We start from the raw sequence: 22,362 nt of genomic DNA, 5'->3' as shown, positions 1-22,362 counted from the left end.
ACCTTACGAAACGTGGCACGAAGGCTCAACTAGCAACTTAGAATTTTAAGAGCACTCAATAGAGTACAACGGTCCACATTGATGCTTTGGAATTGTTCAACCCTCTCCACAGAGGAGCTTCTCACGTTTTGGTGAAATTTGAGACATAACTTAGTCTATTCGCGTCTTTACCTTACGAAACGTGGCATGAAGGCAAAACTAGCAAGTTAGACATTTAAGAGCACTAAATAGAGTACAACGGTCCACATTGATGCTTGGAAATTGCTCAACTCTCTTCATGGAGGAGCTTTTCACGTTTTTGTGCAATTTCAAACATAACTTGGTCTATTCGCATCTTACCTTACGAAACGTGGCACGAAGGCCCAACTAGCAAGTTAGACTTTTAAGAGCACTCAATAGAGTACAACGGTCCACATTGATGCTTTGGAATTGTTCAACCCTCTCCACAGAAGAGCTTCTCACGTTTTTGTACAATTTGAGACATAACTTGGTCTATTCGCGTCGTTACCTTACGAAACGTGGCACGAAGGCGAAACTAGTAAGTTAGACTTTTCATAGCACTCAATAGAGTACAAAGGTCTACATTGATGCTTTGGAGTTGTTCAACTCTCTCCACAGAGGAGCTTTTCACGTTTTTGTGCAATTTGAGACATAACGTGGTCTATTCGCATCTTTACCTTACGAAACGTGGCACGAAGGCTCAACTAGCAACTTAGAATTTTAAGAGCACTCAATAGAGTACAACGGTCCACATTGATGCTTTGGAATTGTTCAACCCTCTCCACAGAGGAGCTTCTCACGTTTTGGTGAAATTTGAGACATAACTTAGTCTATTCGCGTCTTTACCTTACGAAACGTGGCATGAAGGCAAAACTAGCAAGTTAGACATTTAAGAGCACTAAATAGAGTACAACGGTCCACATTGATGCTTGGAAATTGCTCAACTCTCTTCATGGAGGAGCTTTTCACGTTTTTGTGCAATTTCAAACATAACTTGGTCTATTCGCATCTTTACCTTACGAAACGTGGCACGAAGGCCCAACTAGAAAGTTAGACTTTTAAGAGCACTCAATAGAGTACAACGGTCCACATTGATGCTTTGGAATTGTTCAACCCTCTCCACAGAAGAGCTTCACACGTTTTTGTACAATTTGAGACATAACTTGGTCTATTCGCGTCGTTACCTTACGAAACGTGGCACGAAGGCGAAACTAGTAAGTTAGACTTTTCATAGCACTCAATAGAGTACAAAGGTCTACATTGATGCTTTGGAGTTGTTCAACTCTCTCCACAGAGGAGCTTTTCACGTTTTTGTGCTATTTGAGACATAACGTGGTCTATTCGCATCTTTACCTTACGAAACGTGGCACGAAGGCTCAACTAGCAACTTAGAATTTTAAGAGCACTCAATAGAGTACAACGGTCCACATTGATGCTTTGGAATTGTTCAACCCTCTCCACAGAGGAGCTTCTCACGTTTTGGTGAAATTTGAGACATAACTTAGTCTATTCGCGTCTTTACCTTACGAAACGTGGCATGAAGGCAAAACTAGCAAGTTAGACATTTAAGAGCACTAAATAGAGTACAACGGTCCACATTGATGCTTGAAAATTGCTCAACTCTCTCCATAGAGGAGCTTTTCACGTTTTTGTGCAATTTCAAACATAACTTGGTCTATTCGCATCTTTACCTTACGAAACGTGGCACGAAGGCCCAACTAGCAAGTTAGAATTTTAAGAGCACTCAATAGAGTACAACGGTCCACATTGATGCTTTGGAATTGTTCAACCCTCTCCACAGAAGAGCTTCTCACGTTTTTGTACAATTTGAGACATAACTTGGTCTATTCGTGTCGTTACCTTACGAAACGTGGCACGAAGGCGAAACTAGTAAGTTAGACTTTTAATAGCCCTCAATAGAGTACAAAGGTCTACATTGATGCTTTGAGTTGTTCAACTCTCTCCACAGAGGAGCTTTTCACGTTTTTGTGCAATTTGAGACATAACGTGGTCTATTTGCATCTTTACCTTACGAAACGTGGCACGAAGGCCCAACTAGCAACTTAGAATTTTAAGAGCACTCAATAGAGTACAACGGTCCACATTGATGCTTTGGAGTTGTTCAACCCTCTCCACAGAGGAGCTTCTCACGTTTTGGTGCAATTTGAGACATAACTTGGTCTATTCGCGTCTGTACCTTACGAAACGTGTCATGAAGGCAAAACTAGCAAGTTAGACATTTAAGAGCACTAAATAGAGTAAAACAGTCCACATTGATGCTTGAAAATTGCTCAACTCTCTCCATAGAGGAGCTTTTCACGTTTTTGTGCAATTTCTAACATAACTTGGTCTATTCGCATCTTTACCTTACGAAACGTGGCACGAAGGCTCAACTAGCAAGTTATACTTTTAAGAGCACTAAATAGAGTACAACGGTCCACATTGATGCTTGGAAATTGCTCAACTCTCTTCATAGAGGAGCTTTTCACGTTTTTGTGCAATTTCAAACATAACTTGGTCTATTCGCATCTTTACCTTACGAAACGTGGCACGAAGGCCCAACTAGCAAGTTAGACTTTTAAGAGCACTCAATAGAGTACAACGGTCCACATTTATGCTTTGGAATTTTTCAACCCTCTCCACAGAAGTGCTTCTCACGTTTTTGTACAATTTGAGACATAACTTGGTCTATTCGCGTCGTTACCTTACGAAACGTGGCACGAAGGCGAAACTAGTAAGTTAGACTTTTCATAGCACTCAATAGAGTACAAAGGTCTACATTGATGCTTTGGAGTTGTTCAACTCTCTCCACAGAGGAGCTTTTCACGTTTTTGTTCAATTTGAGACATAACGTGGTCTATTCGCATCTTTACCTTACGAAACGTGGCACGAAGGCTCAACTAGCAACTTAGAATTTTAAGAGCACTCAATAGAGTACAACGGTCCACATTGATGCTTTGAATTGTTCAACCCTCTCCACAGAGGAGCTCTCACGTTTGGTGAAATTTGAGACTAACCTAGTCTATTCGCGTCTTTACCTTACGAAACGTGGCATGAAGGCAAAACTAGCAAGTTAGACATTAAGAGCACTAATAGAGTACAACGGTCCACATTGAGGCTTGGAAATTGCTCAACTCTCTCCATAGAGGAGCTTTTCACGTTTTTGTGCAATTTCAAACATAACTTGGTCTATTCGCTTCTTACCTTACGAAACGGTGGCACGAAGGCCCAACTAGCAAGTTAGAACTTTAGAACACTCAATAGAGTACAACGGTCCACATTGATGCTTTGGAATTGTTCAACCCTCTCCACAGAAGAGCTTCTCACGTTTTTGGTACAATTTGAGACATAACTTGGTCTATTCGTGTCGTTACCTTACGAAACGTGGCACGAAGGCGAAACTAGCAAGTTAGACTTTTATAGAGCACTCAATAGAGTACAAACGGTCCACATTGATGCTTTGGAGTTGTTCAACTCTCTCCACAGAGGAGCTTTTCACGTTTTGTGCAATTTGAGACATAACTTGGTCTATTCGCGTCTTTACCTTACGAAACGTGGCACGAAGGCAACTAGCAAGTTAGACTTTTAAGAGCACTCAATAGAGTACAACGGTCCACATTGATGCTTTGGTTGTTCAACCCTCTCCACAGAGGAGCTTTCACGTTTTTGTGCAATTTGAGACATAACTTGGTCTATTCGCGTCTTACCTTACGAAACGTGGCACGAAGGCAAACTAGCAAGTTAGACTTTTAAGAGCACTCAATAGAGTACAACGGTCCACATTGATGCTTTGGAATTGTTCAACTCTCTCCACAGAGGAGCTTTTCACGTTTTTGTGCAATTTGAACATAACTTGGTCTATTCGCATCTTTACCTTACGAAACGTGGCACGAAGGCTCAACTAGCAAGTTAGACTTTTAAGAGCACTAAATAGAGTACAACGGTCCACATTGATGCTTTGGAATTGTTCAACTCTCCATAGAGGAGCTTTTCACGTTTTTGTGCAATTTGAACATAACTTGGTCTATTCGCACTTTACCTTACGAAACGTGGCACGAAGGCAACTAGCAAGTTAGACTTTTAAGAGCACTCAATAGAGTACAACGGTCCACATTGATGCTTTGGAATTTCAACCTCTCCACAGAGAGCTTTTCACGTTTTTGTCAATTTGAGACATAACTTGGTCTATTCGCGTCTTTACCTTACGAAACGTGGCACGAAGGCTGAAACTAGCAAGTTAGACTTTTAAGAGCACTCAATAGAGTACAACGGTCCACATTGATGCTTTGGATTGTTCAACTCTCTCACAGAGGAGCTTTCACGTTTGTGCAATTTGAGACATAACTTGGTCTATTCGCATCTTTACCTTACGAAACGTGGCACGAAGGCAACTAGCAAGTTAGATTTTAAGAGCACTCAATAGAGTACAACGGTCCACATTGATGCTTTGGAATTGTTCAACTCTCCACAGAGGAGCTCACGTTTTTGTGCAATTTGAGACATAACTTGGTCTATTCGTCTTTACCTTACGAAACGTGGCACGAAGGAAACTAGCAAGTTAGACTTTTAAGAGCACTCAATAGAGTACAACGGTCCACATTGATGCTTTGGAATTGTTCAACTCTCTCCACAGAGGAGCTTTCACGTTTTTGTGCAATTTGAGACATAACTTGGTCTATTCGCGTCTTTACCTTACGAAACGTGGCACGAAGGCAACTAGCAAGTTAGACTTTTAAGAGCACTCAATAGAGTACAACGGTCCACATTGATGCTTTGGAATTGTTCAACCTCTCCACAGAGAGCTTCTCACGTTTTTGTGCAATTTGAGACATAACTTGGTCTATTCGCGTCGTTACCTTACGAAACGTGGCACGAAGGCGAAACTAGCAAGTTAGACTTTTAAGAGCACTCAATAGAGTACAACGGTCCACATTGATGCTTTGGAGTTGTTCAACTTCTCCACAGAGGAGCTTTCACGTTTTTGTGCAATTTGAGACATAACTTGGTCTATTCGCATCTTACCTTACGAAACGTGGCACGAAGGCAACTAGCAAGTTAGATTTTAAGAGCACTCAATAGAGTACAACGGTCCACATTGATGCTTTGGAATTGTTCAACCTCTCCACAGAGGAGCTTTCACGTTTTTGTGCAATTTGAGACATAACTTGGTCTATTCGCGTCTTTACCTTACGAAACGTGGCACGAAGGCAACTAGCAAGTTAGACTTTTAAGAGCACTAAATAGAGTACAACGGTCCACATTGATGCTTTGGAATTGTTCAACTCTCTCCATAGAGGAGCTTTTCACGTTTTTGTGCAATTTGAGACATAACTTGGTCTATTCGCATCTTTACCTTACGAAACGTGGCACGAAGGCTCAACTAGCAAGTTAGACTTTTAAGAGCACTCAATAGAGTACAACGGTCCACATTGATGCTTTGGAATTGTTCAACTCTCTCAGAGGAGCTTTTCACGTTTTTGTGCAATTTGAGACATAACTTGGTCTATTCGCATCTTTACCTTACGAAACGTGGCACGAAGGAAACTAGCAAGTTAGACTTTTAAGAGCACTCAATAGAGTACAACGGTCCACATTGATGCTTTGGAATTGTTCAACTCTCCACAGAAGAGGAGCTTCTCACGTTTTTGTGCAATTTGAGACATAACTTGGTCTATTCGCGTCTTTACCTTACGAAACGTGGCACGAAGGCAACTAGCAAGTTAGACTTTTAAGAGCACTCAATAGAGTACAACGGTCCACATTGATGCTTTGGATTGTTCAACTCTCCACAGAGGAGCTTTCACGTTTTTGTGCAATTTGAGACATAACTTGGTCTATTCGCATCTTTACCTTACGAAACGTGGCACGAAGGCAACTAGCAAGTTAGATTTTAAGAGCACTCAATAGAGTACAACGGTCCACATTGATGCTTTGGAATTGTTCAACCCTCTCCACAGAGGAGCTTCTCACGTTTTTGTGCAATTTGAGACATAACTTGGTCTATTCGGTCTTACCTTACGAAACGTGGCACGAAGGCAAACTAGCAAGTTAGACTTTTAAGAGCACTCAATAGAGTACAACGGTCCACATTGATGCTTTGAATTGTTCAACTCTCTCCACAGAGGAGCTTTTCACGTTTTTGTGCAATTTGAAATAACTTGGTCTATTCGCATCTTTACCTTACGAAACGTGGCACGAAGGCCAACTAGCAAGTTAGACTTTTAAGAGCACTCAATAGAGTACAACGGTCCACATTGATGCTTTGGAATTGTTCAACCCTCTCCAGAAGAGCTTTCACGTTTTTGTGCAATTTGAGACATAACTTGGTCTATTCGCGTCGTTACCTTACGAAACGTGGCACGAAGGCGAAACTAGCAAGTTAGACTTTTAATAGCACTCAATAGAGTACAACGGTCCACATTGATGCTTTGGAGTTGTTCAACTCTCTCCACAGAGGAGCTTTTCACGTTTTTGTGCAATTTGAGACATAACTTGGTCTATTCGCATCTTTACCTTACGAAACGTGGCACGAAGGCAAACTAGCAAGTTAGATTTTAAGAGCACTCAATAGAGTACAACGGTCCACATTGATGCTTTGGAATTGTTCAACCTCTCCACAGAGGAGCTTTTCACGTTTTGTGCAATTTGAGACATAACTTGGTCTATTCGCGTCTTTACCTTACGAAACGTGGCACGAAGGCAAACTAGCAAGTTAGACTTTTAAGAGCACTAAATAGAGTACAACGGTCCACATTGATGCTTTGGAATTGTTCAACTCTCTCCATAGAGGAGCTTTTCACGTTTTTGTGCAATTTGAACATAACTTGGTCTATTCGCATCTTTACCTTACGAAACGTGGCACGAAGGCTCAACTAGCAAGTTAGACTTTTAAGAGCACTCAATAGAGTACAACGGTCCACATTGATGCTTTGGAATTGTTCAACTCTCAGAGGAGCTTTTCACGTTTTTGTGCAATTTGAGACATAACTTGGTCTATTCGCATCTTTACCTTACGAAACGTGGCACGAAGGCAACTAGCAAGTTAGACTTTTAAGAGCACTCAATAGAGTACAACGGTCCACATTGATGCTTTGGAATTGTTCAACCTCTCCACAGAGGAGCTTTCACGTTTTTGTGCAATTTGAGACATAACTTGGTCTATTCGCGTCTTTACCTTACGAAACGTGGCACGAAGGCGAAACTAGCAAGTTAGACTTTTAATAGCACTCAATAGAGTACAACGGTCCACATTGATGCTTTGGAAGTTGTTCAACTCTCTCCACAGAGGAGCTTTTCACGTTTTTGTGCAATTTGAGACATAACTTGGTCTATTCGCATATTTACCTGAAGAAACGTGGCACGAAGGCTCAACTAGCAAGTTAGACTTTTAAGAGCACTCAATAGAGTACAACGGTCCACATTGATGCTTTGGAATTGTTCAACCCTCTCCACAGAGGAGCTTTCACGTTTTGTGCAATTTGAGACATAACTTGGTCTATTCGCGTCTTTACCTTACGAAACGTGGCACGAAGGCAACTAGCAAGTTAGACTTTTAAGAGCACTCAATAGAGTACAACGGTCCACATTGATGCTTTGGAATTGTTCAACTCTCTCAGAGGAGCTTTTCACGTTTTTGTGCAATTTGAACATAACTTGGTCTATTCGCTTTACCTTACGAAACGTGGCACGAAGGCAACTAGCAAGTTAGACTTTTAAGAGCACTCAATAGAGTACAACGGTCCACATTGATGCTTTGGATTGTTCAACTCTCTCCACAGAGGAGCTTTCACGTTTTTGTGCAATTTGAGACATAACTTGGTCTATTCGCGTCTTTACCTTACGAAACGTGGCACGAAGGCGAAACTAGGAAGTTAGACTTTTAAGAGCACTCAATAGAGTACAACGGTCCACATTGATGCTTTGGTTGTTCAACTCTCTCCACAGAGGAGCTTTTCACGTTTTTGTGCAATTTGAGACATAACTTGGTCTATTCGCATCTTTACCTTACGAAACGTGGCACGAAGGCTCAACTAGCAAGTTAGACTTTTAAGAGCACTCAATAGAGTACAACGGTCCACATTGATGCTTTGGAATTGTTCAACCCTCTCCACAGAGGAGCTTTTCACGTTTTTGTGCAATTTGAGACATAACTTGGTCTATTCGCGTCTTTACCTTACGAAACGTGGCACGAAGGCAAACTAGCAAGTTAGACTTTTAAGAGCACTCAATAGAGTACAACGGTCCACATTGATGCTTGGAATTGTTCAACTCTCCACAGAGGAGCTTTTCACGTTTTTGTGCAATTTGAGACATAACTTGGTCTATTCGCGTCTTTACCTTACGAAACGTGGCACGAAGGCAACTAGCAAGTTAGACTTTTAAGAGCACTCAATAGAGTACAACGGTCCACATTGATGCTTTGGAATTGTTCAACTCTCCACAGAGGAGCTTTCACGTTTTTGTGCAATTTGAGACATAACTTGGTCTATTCGTTACCTTACGAAACGTGGCATGAAGGCAAAACTAGGAAGTTAGACATTTAAGAGCACTAAATAGAGTACAACGGTCCACATTGATGCTTTGGAGTTGTTCAACTCTCTCCACAGAGGAGCTTTTCACGTTTTTGTGCAATTTGAGACATAACTTGGTCTATTCGCATCTTTACCTTACGAAACGTGGCACGAAGGCAACTAGCAAGTTAGATTTTAAGAGCACTCAATAGAGTACAACGGTCCACATTGATGCTTTGGAATTGTTCAACCTCTCCACAGAGGAGCTTTTCACGTTTTTGTGCAATTTGAGACATAACTTGGTCTATTCGCGTCTTTACCTTACGAAACGTGGCACGAAGGCAACTAGCAAGTTAGACTTTTAAGAGCACTCAATAGAGTACAACGGTCCACATTGATGCTTTGGAATTGTTCAACTCTCCATAGAGGAGCTTTTCACGTTTTTGTGCAATTTGAGACATAACTTGGTCTATTCGCATCTTTACCTTACGAAACGTGGCACGAAGGCTCAACTAGCAAGTTAGACTTTTAAGAGCACTCAATAGAGTACAACGGTCCACATTGATGCTTTGGAATTGTTCAACTCTCTCACAGAGGAGCTTTTCACGTTTTTGTGCAATTTGAGACATAACTTGGTCTATTCGCGTCTTTACCTTACGAAACGTGGCACGAAGGAACTAGCAAGTTAGACTTTTAAGAGCACTCAATAGAGTACAACGGTCCACATTGATGCTTTGGAATTGTTCAACCCTCTCCACAGAGGAGCTTTCACGTTTTTGTGCAATTTGAGACATAACTTGGTCTATTCGCGTCTTTACCTTACGAAACGTGGCACGAAGGCAACTAGCAAGTTAGACTTTTAAGAGCACTCAATAGAGTACAACGGTCCACATTGATGCTTTGGAATTGTTCAACTCTCCACAGAGGAGCTTTTCACGTTTTTGTGCAATTTGAGACATAACTTGGTCTATTCGCGTCTTTACCTTACGAAACGTGGCACGAAGGCAACTAGCAAGTTAGATTTTAAGAGCACTCAATAGAGTACAACGGTCCACATTGATGCTTTGGAATTGTTCAACCTCTCCACAGAGGAGCTTTTCACGTTTTTGTGCAATTTGAGACATAACTTGGTCTATTCGCGTCTTTACCTTACGAAACGTGGCACGAAGGCAACTAGCAAGTTAGACTTTTAAGAGCACTCAATAGAGTACAACGGTCCACATTGATGCTTTGGAATTGTTCAACTCTCTCCACAGAGGAGCTTTCACGTTTTTGTGCAATTTGAGACATAACTTGGTCTATTCGCGTCTTTACCTTACGAAACGTGGCACGAAGGCAACTAGCAAGTTAGACTTTTAAGAGCACTCAATAGAGTACAACGGTCCACATTGATGCTTTGGAATTGTTCAACCTCTCCACAGAGGAGCTTTTCACGTTTTTGTGCAATTTGAGACATAACTTGGTCTATTCGTGTCTTTACCTTACGAAACGTGGCACGAAGGCAACTAGCAAGTTAGACTTTTAAGAGCACTCAATAGAGTACAACGGTCCACATTGATGCTTTGGAGTTGTTCAACTCTCTCCACAGAGGAGCTTTCACGTTTTTGTGCAATTTGAGACATAACTTGGTCTATTCGCGTCTTTACCTTACGAAACGTGGCACGAAGGCAACTAGCAAGTTAGATTTAAGAGCACTCAATAGAGTACAACGGTCCACATTGATGCTTTGGAATTGTTCAACCTCTCCACAGAGGAGCTTTTCACGTTTTTGTGCAATTTGAGACATAACTTGGTCTATTCGTCTTTACCTTACGAAACGTGGCACGAAGGCAACTAGCAAGTTAGACTTTTAAGAGCACTCAATAGAGTACAACGGTCCACATTGATGCTTTGGAATTGTTCAACTCTCTCCAGAGGAGCTTTTCACGTTTTTGTGCAATTTGAGACATAACTTGGTCTATTCGCATCTTTACCTTACGAAACGTGGCACGAAGGCAACTAGCAAGTTAGACTTTTAAGAGCACTCAATAGAGTACAACGGTCCACATTGATGCTTTGGAATTGTTCAACTCTCTCCACAGAGGAGCTTTTCACGTTTTTGTGCAATTTGAGACATAACTTGGTCTATTCGCATCTTTACCTTACGAAACGTGTCACGAAGGCCAACTAGCAAGTTAGACTTTTAAGAGCACTCAATAGAGTACAACGGTCCACATTGATGCTTTGGAATTGTTCAACCTCTCCACAGAGGAGCTTCTCACGTTTTTGTGCAATTTGAGACATAACTTGGTCTATTCGCGTCTTTACCTTACGAAACGTGGCACGAAGGCAACTAGCAAGTTAGACTTTTAAGAGCACTCAATAGAGTACAACGGTCCACATTGATGCTTTGGATTGTTCAACTCTCCACAGAGGAGCTTTCACGTTTTTGTGCAATTTGAGACATAACTTGGTCTATTCGCATCTTTACCTTACGAAACGTGGCACGAAGGCAACTAGCAAGTTAGACTTTTAAGAGCACTCAATAGAGTACAACGGTCCACATTGATGCTTTGGAATTGTTCAACCTCTCCACAGAGGAGCTTTTCACGTTTTTGTGCAATTTGAGACATAACTTGGTCTATTCGGTCTTTACCTTACGAAACGTGGCACGAAGGCAACTAGCAAGTTAGACTTTTAAGAGCACTCAATAGAGTACAACGGTCCACATTGATGCTTTGGAATTGTTCAACTCTCTCCACAGAGGAGCTTTCACGTTTTTGTGCAATTTGAGACATAACTTGGTCTATTCGCGTCTTTACCTTACGAAACGTGGCACGAAGGCAACTAGCAAGTTAGACTTTTAAGAGCACTCAATAGAGTACAACGGTCCACATTGATGCTTTGGAATTGTTCAACCTCTCCACAAGGAGCTTTCACGTTTTTGTGCAATTTGAGACATAACTTGGTCTATTCGCGTCTTTACCTTACGAAACGTGGCACGAAGGCAACTAGCAAGTTAGACTTTTAAGAGCACTCAATAGAGTACAACGGTCCACATTGATGCTTTGGAGTTGTTCAACTCTCTCCACAGAGGAGCTTTTCACGTTTTTGTGCAATTTGAGACATAACTTGGTCTATTCGTCTTTACCTTACGAAACGTGGCACGAAGGCAACTAGCAAGTTAGACTTTTAAGAGCACTCAATAGAGTACAACGGTCCACATTGATGCTTTGGAATTGTTCAACCTCTCCACAGAGGAGCTTTTCACGTTTTTGTGCAATTTGAGACATAACTTGGTCTATTCGTTTACCTTACGAAACGTGGCACGAAGGCAACTAGCAAGTTAGACTTTTAAGAGCACTCAATAGAGTACAACGGTCCACATTGATGCTTTGGAATTGTTCAACTCTCTCCAAGAGGAGCTTTCACGTTTTTGTGCAATTTGAGACATAACTTGGTCTATTCGCATCTTTACCTTACGAAACGTGGCACGAAGGCAACTAGCAAGTTAGACTTTTAAGAGCACTCAATAGAGTACAACGGTCCACATTGATGCTTGGAATTGTTCAACTCTCTCAGAGGAGCTTTTCACGTTTTTGTGCAATTTCAAGACATAACTTGGTCTATTCGCATCTTTACCTTACGAAACGTGGCACGAAGGCCAACTAGCAAGTTAGACTTTTAAGAGCACTCAATAGAGTACAACGGTCCACATTGATGCTTTGGAATTGTTCAACCTCTCCACAGAGAGCTTCTCACGTTTTTGTGCAATTTGAGACATAACTTGGTCTATTCGCGTCTTTACCTTACGAAACGTGGCACGAAGGCAAACTAGCAAGTTAGACTTTTAAGAGCACTCAATAGAGTACAACGGTCCACATTGATGCTTTGGATTGTTCAACTCTCCACAGAGGAGCTTTTCACGTTTTTGTGCAATTTGAGACATAACTTGGTCTATTCGCATCTTTACCTTACGAAACGTGGCACGAAGGCTCAACTAGCAAGTTAGATTTTAAGAGCACTCAATAGAGTACAACGGTCCACATTGATGCTTTGGAATTGTTCAACCTCTCCACAGAGGAGCTTTCTCACGTTTTTGTGCAATTTGAGACATAACTTGGTCTATTCGCGTCTTTACCTTACGAAACGTGGCACGAAGGCAAACTAGCAAGTTAGACATTTAAGAGCACTCAATAGAGTACAACGGTCCACATTGATGCTTTGGAATTGTTCAACTCTCTCCACAGAGGAGCTTTTCACGTTTTTGTGCAATTTGAGACATAACTTGGTCTATTCGCATCTTTACCTTACGAAACGTGGCACGAAGGCAACTAGCAAGTTAGATTTTAAGAGCACTCAATAGAGTACAACGGTCCACATTGATGCTTTGGAATTGTTCAACCTCTCCACAGAGGAGCTTCACGTTTTGTGCAATTTGAGACATAACTTGGTCTATTCGCGTCTTTACCTTACGAAACGTGGCACGAAGGCAACTAGCAAGTTAGACTTTTAAGAGCACTAAATAGAGTACAACGGTCCACATTGATGCTTGGAATTGCTCAACTCTCTCCATAGAGGAGCTTTTCACGTTTTTGTGCAATTTGAACATAACTTGGTCTATTCGCATCTTTACCTTACGAAACGTGGCACGAAGGCCAACTAGCAAGTTAGATTTTAAGAGCACTCAATAGAGTACAACGGTCCACATTGATGCTTTGGAATTGTTCAACCCTCTCCACAGAAGAGCTTCTCACGTTTTTGTACAATTTGAGACATAACTTGGTCTATTCGTGTCGTTACCTTACGAAACGTGGCACGAAGGCGAAACTAGCAAGTTAGACTTTTAATAGCACTCAATAGAGTACAAAGGTACATTGATGCTTTGAGTTGTTCAACTTCTCCACAGAGGAGCTTTTCACGTTTTTGTGCAATTTGAGACATAACTTGGTCTATTGCATCTTTACCTTACGAAACGTGGCACGAAGGCAACTAGCAACTTAGTTTTAAGAGCACTCAATAGAGTACAACGGTCCACATTGATGCTTTGGAGTTGTTCAACCCTCTCCACAGAGGAGCTTCTCACGTTTTTGTGCAATTTGAGACATAACTTGGTCTATTCGCGTCTGTACCTTACGAAACGTGGCACGAAGGCAAAACTAGCAAGTTAGACTTTTAAGAGCACTAAATAGAGTAAACGGTCCACATTGATGCTTGAATTGCTCAACTCTCTCATAGAGGAGCTTTTCACGTTTTTGTGCAATTTGAACATAACTTGGTCTATTCGCATCTTTACCTTACGAAACGTGGCACGAAGGCTCAACTAGCAAGTTATACTTTTAAGAGCACTAAATAGAGTACAACGGTCCACATTGATGCTTGGAAATTGCTCAACTCTCTTCATAGAGGAGCTTTTCACGTTTTTGTGCAATTTCGACATAACTTGGTCTATTCGCATCTTTACCTTACGAAACGTGGCACGAAGGCAACTAGCAAGTTAGACTTTTAAGAGCACTCAATAGAGTACAACGGTCCACATTGATGCTTTGGAATTTTCAACCCTCTCCACAGAGAGCTTCTCACGTTTTTGTGCAATTTGAGACATAACTTGGTCTATTCGCGTCGTTACCTTACGAAACGTGGCACGAAGGCGAAACTAGCAAGTTAGACTTTTAAGAGCACTCAATAGAGTACAAGGTTACATTGATGCTTTGGAGTTGTTCAACTCTCTCCACAGAGGAGCTTTTCACGTTTTTGTCAATTTGAGACATAACGTGGTCTATTCGCATCTTTACCTTACGAAACGTGGCACGAAGGCTCAACTAGCAAGTTAGAATTTTAAGAGCACTCAATAGAGTACAACGGTCCACATTGATGCTTTGGAATTGTTCAACCTCTCCACAGAGGAGCTTCTCACGTTTTGTGCAATTTGAGACATAACGTCTATTCGCGTCTTTACCTTACGAAACGTGGCACGAAGGCAAAACTAGCAAGTTAGACATTTAAGAGCACTAAATAGAGTACAACGGTCCACATTGATGCTTTGGAATTGCTCAACTCTCTCCATAGAGGAGCTTTTCACGTTTTTGTGCAATTTGAACATAACTTGGTCTATTCGCATCTTTACCTTACGAAACGTGGCACGAAGGCCAACTAGCAAGTTAGACTTTTAAGAGCACTCAATAGAGTACAACGGTCCACATTGATGCTTTGGAATTGTTCAACCCTCTCCACAGAGAGCTTCCACGTTTTTGTGCAATTTGAGACATAACTTGGTCTATTCGCGTCGTTACCTTACGAAACGTGGCACGAAGGCGAAACTAGCAAGTTAGACTTTTAAGAGCACTCAATAGAGTACAAACGGTCCACATTGATGCTTTGGAGTTGTTCAACTCTCTCCACAGAGGAGCTTTTCACGTTTTTGTGCAATTTGAGACATAACTTGGTCTATTCGCATCTTTACCTTACGAAACGTGGCACGAAGGCTCAACTAGCAAGTTAGACTTTTAAGAGCACTCAATAGAGTACAACGGTCCACATTGATGCTTTGGAATTGTTCAACCTCTCCACAGAGGAGCTTTCACGTTTTTGTGCAATTTGAGACATAACTTGGTCTATTCGTCTTTACCTTACGAAACGTGGCACGAAGGCAAAACTAGCAAGTTAGACTTTTAAGAGCACTAAATAGAGTACAACGGTCCACATTGATGCTTGGAATTGTTCAACTCTCTCCATAGAGGAGCTTTTCACGTTTTTGTGCAATTTGAACATAACTTGGTCTATTCGCATCTTTACCTTACGAAACGTGGCACGAAGGCTCAACTAGCAAGTTAGACTTTTAAGAGCACTCAATAGAGTACAACGGTCCACATTGATGCTTGGAATTGTTCAACTCTCTCACAGAGGAGCTTTTCACGTTTTTGTGCAATTTGAACATAACTTGGTCTATTCGCATCTTTACCTTACGAAACGTGGCACGAAGGCCAACTAGCAAGTTAGACTTTTAAGAGCACTCAATAGAGTACAACGGTCCACATTGATGCTTTGGAATTTTCAACCCTCTCCACAGAGGAGCTTCTCACGTTTTTGTACAATTTGAGACATAACTTGGTCTATTCGTCTTTACCTTACGAAACGTGGCACGAAGGCAAACTAGAAGTTAGACTTTTAGCACTCAATAGAGTACAACGGTCCACATTGATGCTTTGGAGTTGTTCAACTCTCTCCACAGAGGAGCTTTTCACGTTTTTGTGCAATTTGAGACATAACTTGGTCTATTCGCATCTTTACCTTACGAAACGTGGCACGAAGGCTCAACTAGCAAGTTAGAATTTTAAGAGCACTCAATAGAGTACAACGGTCCACATTGATGCTTTGGAATTGTTCAACCCTCTCCACAGAGGAGCTTCTCACGTTTTTGTGCAATTTGAGACATAACTTGGTCTATTCGCGTCTTTACCTTACGAAACGTGGCACGAAGGCAAACTAGCAAGTTAGACTTTTAAGAGCACTCAATAGAGTACAACGGTCCACATTGATGCTTTGAATTGTTCAACTCTCTCCACAGAGGAGCTTTTCACGTTTTGTGCAATTTGAGACATAACTTGGTCTATTCGCGTCTTTACCTTACGAAACGTGGCACGAAGGCCAACTAGCAAGTTAGACTTTTAAGAGCACTCAATAGAGTACAACGGTCCACATTGATGCTTTGGAATTGTTCAACCTCTCCACAGAGAGCTTCACGTTTTTGTGCAATTTGAGACATAACTTGGTCTATTCGCGTCTTTACCTTACGAAACGTGGCACGAAGGCGAAACTAGCAAGTTAGACTTTTAAGAGCACTCAATAGAGTACAAACGGTCCACATTGATGCTTTGATTGTTCAACTCTCTCCACAGAGGAGCTTTTCACGTTTTTGTGCAATTTGAGACATAACTTGGTCTATTCGCATCTTTACCTTACGAAACGTGGCACGAAGGCAACTAGCAAGTTAGATTTTAAGAGCACTCAATAGAGTACAACGGTCCACATTGATGCTTTGGAATTGTTCAACCCTCTCCACAGAGGAGCTTTCACGTTTTTGTGCAATTTGAGACATAACTTGGTCTATTCGCGTCTTTACCTTACGAAACGTGGCACGAAGGCAACTAGCAAGTTAGACTTTTAAGAGCACTCAATAGAGTACAACGGTCCACATTGATGCTTTGGAATTGTTCAACTCTCTCCACAGAGGAGCTTTCACGTTTTTGTGCAATTTGAGACATAACTTGGTCTATTCGTTTACCTTACGAAACGTGGCACGAAGGCTCAACTAGCAAGTTAGACTTTTAAGAGCACTCAATAGAGTACAACGGTCCACATTGATGCTTTGGAATTGCTCAACTCTCTCAGAGGAGCTTTTCACGTTTTTGTGCAATTTGAGACATAACTTGGTCTATTCGCATCTTTACCTTACGAAACGTGGCACGAAGGCCAACTAGCAAGTTAGACTTTTAAGAGCACTCAATAGAGTACAACGGTCCACATTGATGCTTTGGAATTGTTCAACCTCTCCACAGAGGAGCTTTCACGTTTTTGTGCAATTTGAGACATAACTTGGTCTATTCGCGTCTTTACCTTACGAAACGTGGCACGAAGGCAAACTAGCAAGTTAGACTTTTAAGAGCACTCAATAGAGTACAACGGTCCACATTGATGCTTTGGTTGTTCAACTCTCTCCACAGAGGAGCTTTTCACGTTTTTGTGCAATTTGAGACATAACTTGGTCTATTCGCATCTTTACCTTACGAAACGTGGCACGAAGGCTCAACTAGCAAGTTAGATTTTAAGAGCACTCAATAGAGTACAACGGTCCACATTGATGCTTTGGAATTGTTCAACCTCTCCACAGAGGAGCTTCTCACGTTTTTGTGCAATTTGAGACATAACTTGGTCTATTCGCGTCTTTACCTTACGAAACGTGGCACGAAGGCAAACTAGCAAGTTAGACTTTTAAGAGCACTCAATAGAGTACAACGGTCCACATTGATGCTTTGGAATTGTTCAACTCTCACAGAGGAGCTTTTCACGTTTTTGTGCAATTTGAGACATAACTTGGTCTATTCGCATCTTTACCTTACGAAACGTGGCACGAAGGCAACTAGCAAGTTAGAATTTTAAGAGCACTCAATAGAGTACAACGGTCCACATTGATGCTTTGGAATTGTTCAACCCTCTCCACAGAGGAGCTTTCACGTTTTTGTGCAATTTGAGACATAACTTGGTCTATTCGCGTCTTTACCTTACGAAACGTGGCACGAAGGCAAAACTAGCAAGTTAGACTTTTAAGAGCACTCAATAGAGTACAACGGTCCACATTGATGCTTTGGAGTTGTTCAACTCTCTACATAGAGGAGCTTTTCACGTTTTTGTGCAATTTGAGACATAACTTGGTCTATTCGCATCTTTACCTTACGAAACGTGGCACGAAGGCCAACTAGCAAGTTAGACTTTTAAGAGCACTCAATAGAGTACAACGGTCCACATTGATGCTTTGGAATTGTTCAACCTCTCCACAGAGGAGCTTCTCACGTTTTTGTGCAATTTGAGACATAACTTGGTCTATTCGTGTCTTTACCTTACGAAACGTGGCACGAAGGCGAAACTAGCAAGTTAGACTTTTAAGAGCACTCAATAGAGTACAAGGTCACATTGATGCTTTGGAGTTGTTCAACTCTCTCCACAGAGGAGCTTTTCACGTTTTTGTGCAATTTGAGACATAACTTGGTCTATTCGCATCTTTACCTTACGAAACGTGGCACGAAGGCAACTAGCAAGTTAGATTTTAAGAGCACTCAATAGAGTACAACGGTCCACATTGATGCTTTGGATTGTTCAACCCTCTCCACAGAGGAGCTTCTCACGTTTTGTGCAATTTGAGACATAACTTGGTCTATTCGCGTCTTACCTTACGAAACGTGGCACGAAGGCAAACTAGCAAGTTAGATTTAAGAGCACTCAATAGAGTACAACGGTCCACATTGATGCTTGGAATTGTTCAACTCTCTCACAGAGGAGCTTTTCACGTTTTTGTGCAATTTGAGACATAACTTGGTCTATTCGCATCTTTACCTTACGAAACGTGGCACGAAGGCTCAACTAGCAAGTTAGACTTTTAAGAGCACTAATAGAGTACAACGGTCCACATTGATGCTTTGGAATTGTTCAACTCTTCCATAGAGGAGCTTTTCACGTTTTTGTGCAATTTGAGACATAACTTGGTCTATTCGCATCTTTACCTTACGAAACGTGGCACGAAGGCAACTAGCAAGTTAGACTTTTAAGAGCACTCAATAGAGTACAACGGTCCACATTGATGCTTTGGAATTTTCAACCTCTCCACAGAAGAGCTTCTCACGTTTTTGTACAATTTGAGACATAACTTGGTCTATTCGCGTCTTTACCTTACGAAACGTGGCACGAAGGCAACTAGCAAGTTAGACTTTTAAGAGCACTCAATAGAGTAAACGGTCCACATTGATGCTTTGGAGTTGTTCAACTCTCTCCACAGAGGAGCTTTTCACGTTTTTGTGCAATTTGAGACATAACTTGGTCTATTCGCATCTTTACCTTACGAAACGTGGAACGAAGGTTCAACTAGCAAGTTAGAATTTTAAGAGCACTCAATAGAGTACAACGGTCCACATTGATACTTTGGAATTGTTCAACCCTCTCCACAGAGGAGCTTCTCACGTTTTTGTGCAATTTGAGACATAACTTGGTCTATTCGCGTCTTTACCTTACGAAACGTGGCATGAAGGCAAAACTAGCAAGTTAGATTTAAGAGCACTCAATAGAGTACAACGGTCCACATTGATGCTTGGAATTGTTCAACTCTCTCCATAGAGGAGCTTTTCACGTTTTTGTGCAATTTCAAACATAACTTGGTCTATTCGCATCTTTACCTTACGAAACGTCGCACGAAGGCTCAACTAGCAAGTTAGACTTTTAACAGCACTCAATAGAGTACAACGGTCCACATTGATGCTTTGGAATTGTTCAACCTCTCCACAGAGAGCTTCTCACGTTTTTGTGCAATTTGAGACATAACTTGGTCTATTCGCGTCTTTACCTTACGAAACGTGGCATGAAGGCAAAACTAGGAAGTTAGACATTTAAGAGCACTAAATAGAGTACAACGGTTCACATTGATGCTTTGGAGTTGTTCAACTCTCTCCACAGAGGAGCTTTTCACGTTTTTGTGCAATTTGAGACATAACTTGGTCTATTCGCATCTTTACCTTACGAAACGTGGCACGAAGGCAACTAGCAAGTTAGATTTTAAGAGCACTCAATAGAGTACAACGGTCCACATTGATGCTTTGGAATTGTTCAACCTCTCCACAGAGGAGCTTTCACGTTTTGTGCAATTTGAGACATAACTTGGTCTATTCGCGTCTTTACCTTACGAAACGTGGCACGAAGGCAACTAGCAAGTTAGACTTTTAAGAGCACTCAATAGAGTACAACGGTCCACATTGATGCTTTGGAATTGTTCAACTCTCCACAGAGGAGCTTTTCACGTTTTTGTGCAATTTGAGACATAACTTGGTCTATTCGCGTCTTTACCTTACGAAACGTGGCACGAAGGCTCAACTAGCAAGTTAGACTTTTAAGAGCACTCAATAGAGTACAACGGTCCACATTGATGCTTTGGAATTGTTCAACCTCTCCACAGAGGAGCTTTCACGTTTTTGTGCAATTTGAGACATAACTTGGTCTATTCGGTCTTACCTTACGAAACGTGGCACGAAGGCAACTAGCAAGTTAGACTTTTAAGAGCACTCAATAGAGTACAACGGTCCACATTGATGCTTTGGATTGTTCAACTCTCCCACAGAGGAGCTTTTCACGTTTTTGTGCAATTTGAGACATAACTTGGTCTATTCGCTTTACCTTACGAAACGTGGCACGAAGGCAACTAGCAAGTTAGACTTTTAAGAGCACTCAATAGAGTACAACGGTCCACATTGATGCTTTGGATTGTTCAACCTCTCCACAGAGGAGCTTTCACGTTTTTGTGCAATTTGAGACATAACTTGGTCTATTCGCGTCTTTACCTTACGAAACGTGGCACGAAGGCAAACTAGCAAGTTAGACTTTTAAGAGCACTCAATAGAGTACAACGGTCCACATTGATGCTTTGGAATTGTTCAATCTCCACAGAGGAGCTTTCACGTTTTTGTGCAATTTGAGACATAACTTGGTCTATTCGCATCTTTACCTTACGAAACGTGGCACGAAGGCAACTAGCAAGTTAGACTTTTAAGAGCACTCAATAGAGTACAACGGTCCACATTGATGCTTTGGAATTGTTCAACCTCTCCACAGAGGAGCTTTCACGTTTTTGTGCAATTTGAGACATAACTTGGTCTATTCGTCTTTACCTTACGAAACGTGGCACGAAGGCAAACTAGCAAGTTAGACTTTTAAGAGCACTCAATAGAGTACAACGGTCCACATTGATGCTTTGGAGTTGTTCAACTCTCCACAGAGGAGCTTTCACGTTTTTGTGCAATTTGAGACATAACTTGGTCTATTCGCATCTTTACCTTACGAAACGTGGCACGAAGGCTCAACTAGCAAGTTAGACTTTTAAGAGCACTCAATAGAGTACAACGGTCCACATTGATGCTTTGGATTGTTCAACTCTCTCCACAGAGGAGCTTTTCACGTTTTTGTGCAATTTGAGACATAACTGTGTCTATTCGCGTCTTTACCTTACGAAACGTGGCACGAAGGAAACTAGCAAGTTAGACTTTTAAGAGCACTCAATAGAGTACAACGGTCCACATTGATGCTTTGGAATTGTTCAACTCTCCACAGAGGAGCTTTTCACGTTTTTGTGCAATTTGAGACATAACTTGGTCTATTCGCATCTTTACCTTACGAAACGTGGCACGAAGGCTCAACTAGCAAGTTAGACTTTTAAGAGCACTCAATAGAGTACAACGGTCCACATTGATGCTTTGGAATTGTTCAACCTCTCCACAGAGGAGCTTTTCACGTTTTTGTGCAATTTGAGACATAACTTGGTCTATTCGCATCTTTACCTTACGAAACGTGGCACGAAGGCTCAACTAGCAAGTTAGATTTTAAGAGCACTCAATAGAGTACAACGGTCCACATTGATGCTTTGGAATTGTTCAACCCTCTCCACAGAGAGCTTCTCACGTTTTGTGCAATTTGAGACATAACTTGGTCTATTCGCGTCTTTACCTTACGAAACGTGGCACGAAGGCAAACTAGCAAGTTAGACTTTTAAGAGCACTAATAGAGTACAACGGTCCACATTGATGCTTTGGAATTGTTCAACCTCTCCACAAGGAGCTTCTCACGTTTTTGTGCAATTTGAGACATAACTTGGTCTATTCGCGTCTTTACCTTACGAAACGTGGCACGAAGGCAACTAGCAAGTTAGACTTTTAAGAGCACTCAATAGAGTACAACGGTCCACATTGATGCTTTGGATTGTTCAACTCTCTCCACAGAGGAGCTTTCACGTTTTTGTGCAATTTGAGACATAACTTGGTCTATTCGCTCTTTACCTTACGAAACGTGGCACGAAGGTCAACTAGCAAGTTAGACTTTTAAGAGCACTCAATAGAGTACAACGGTCCACATTGATGCTTTGAATTGTTCAACCTCTCCACAGAGGAGCTTTCACGTTTTTGTGCAATTTGAGACATAACTTGGTCTATTCGCGTTTACCTTACGAAACGTGGCACGAAGGTGAAACTAGCAAGTTAGACTTTTAAGAGCACTCAATAGAGTACAACGGTCCACATTGATGCTTTGGAGTTGTTCAACTCTCCACAGAGGAGCTTTCACGTTT

The sequence above is a fragment of the Tripterygium wilfordii genome, chromosome 19 (assembly GCF_013401445.1).
Source record: "Tripterygium wilfordii isolate XIE 37 chromosome 19, ASM1340144v1, whole genome shotgun sequence".
Lineage (NCBI taxonomy): Eukaryota > Viridiplantae > Streptophyta > Magnoliopsida > Celastrales > Celastraceae > Tripterygium > Tripterygium wilfordii.
The sequence above is the reverse complement of the archived record's forward strand: the minus strand, read 5'-3'. Positions refer to the sequence as shown.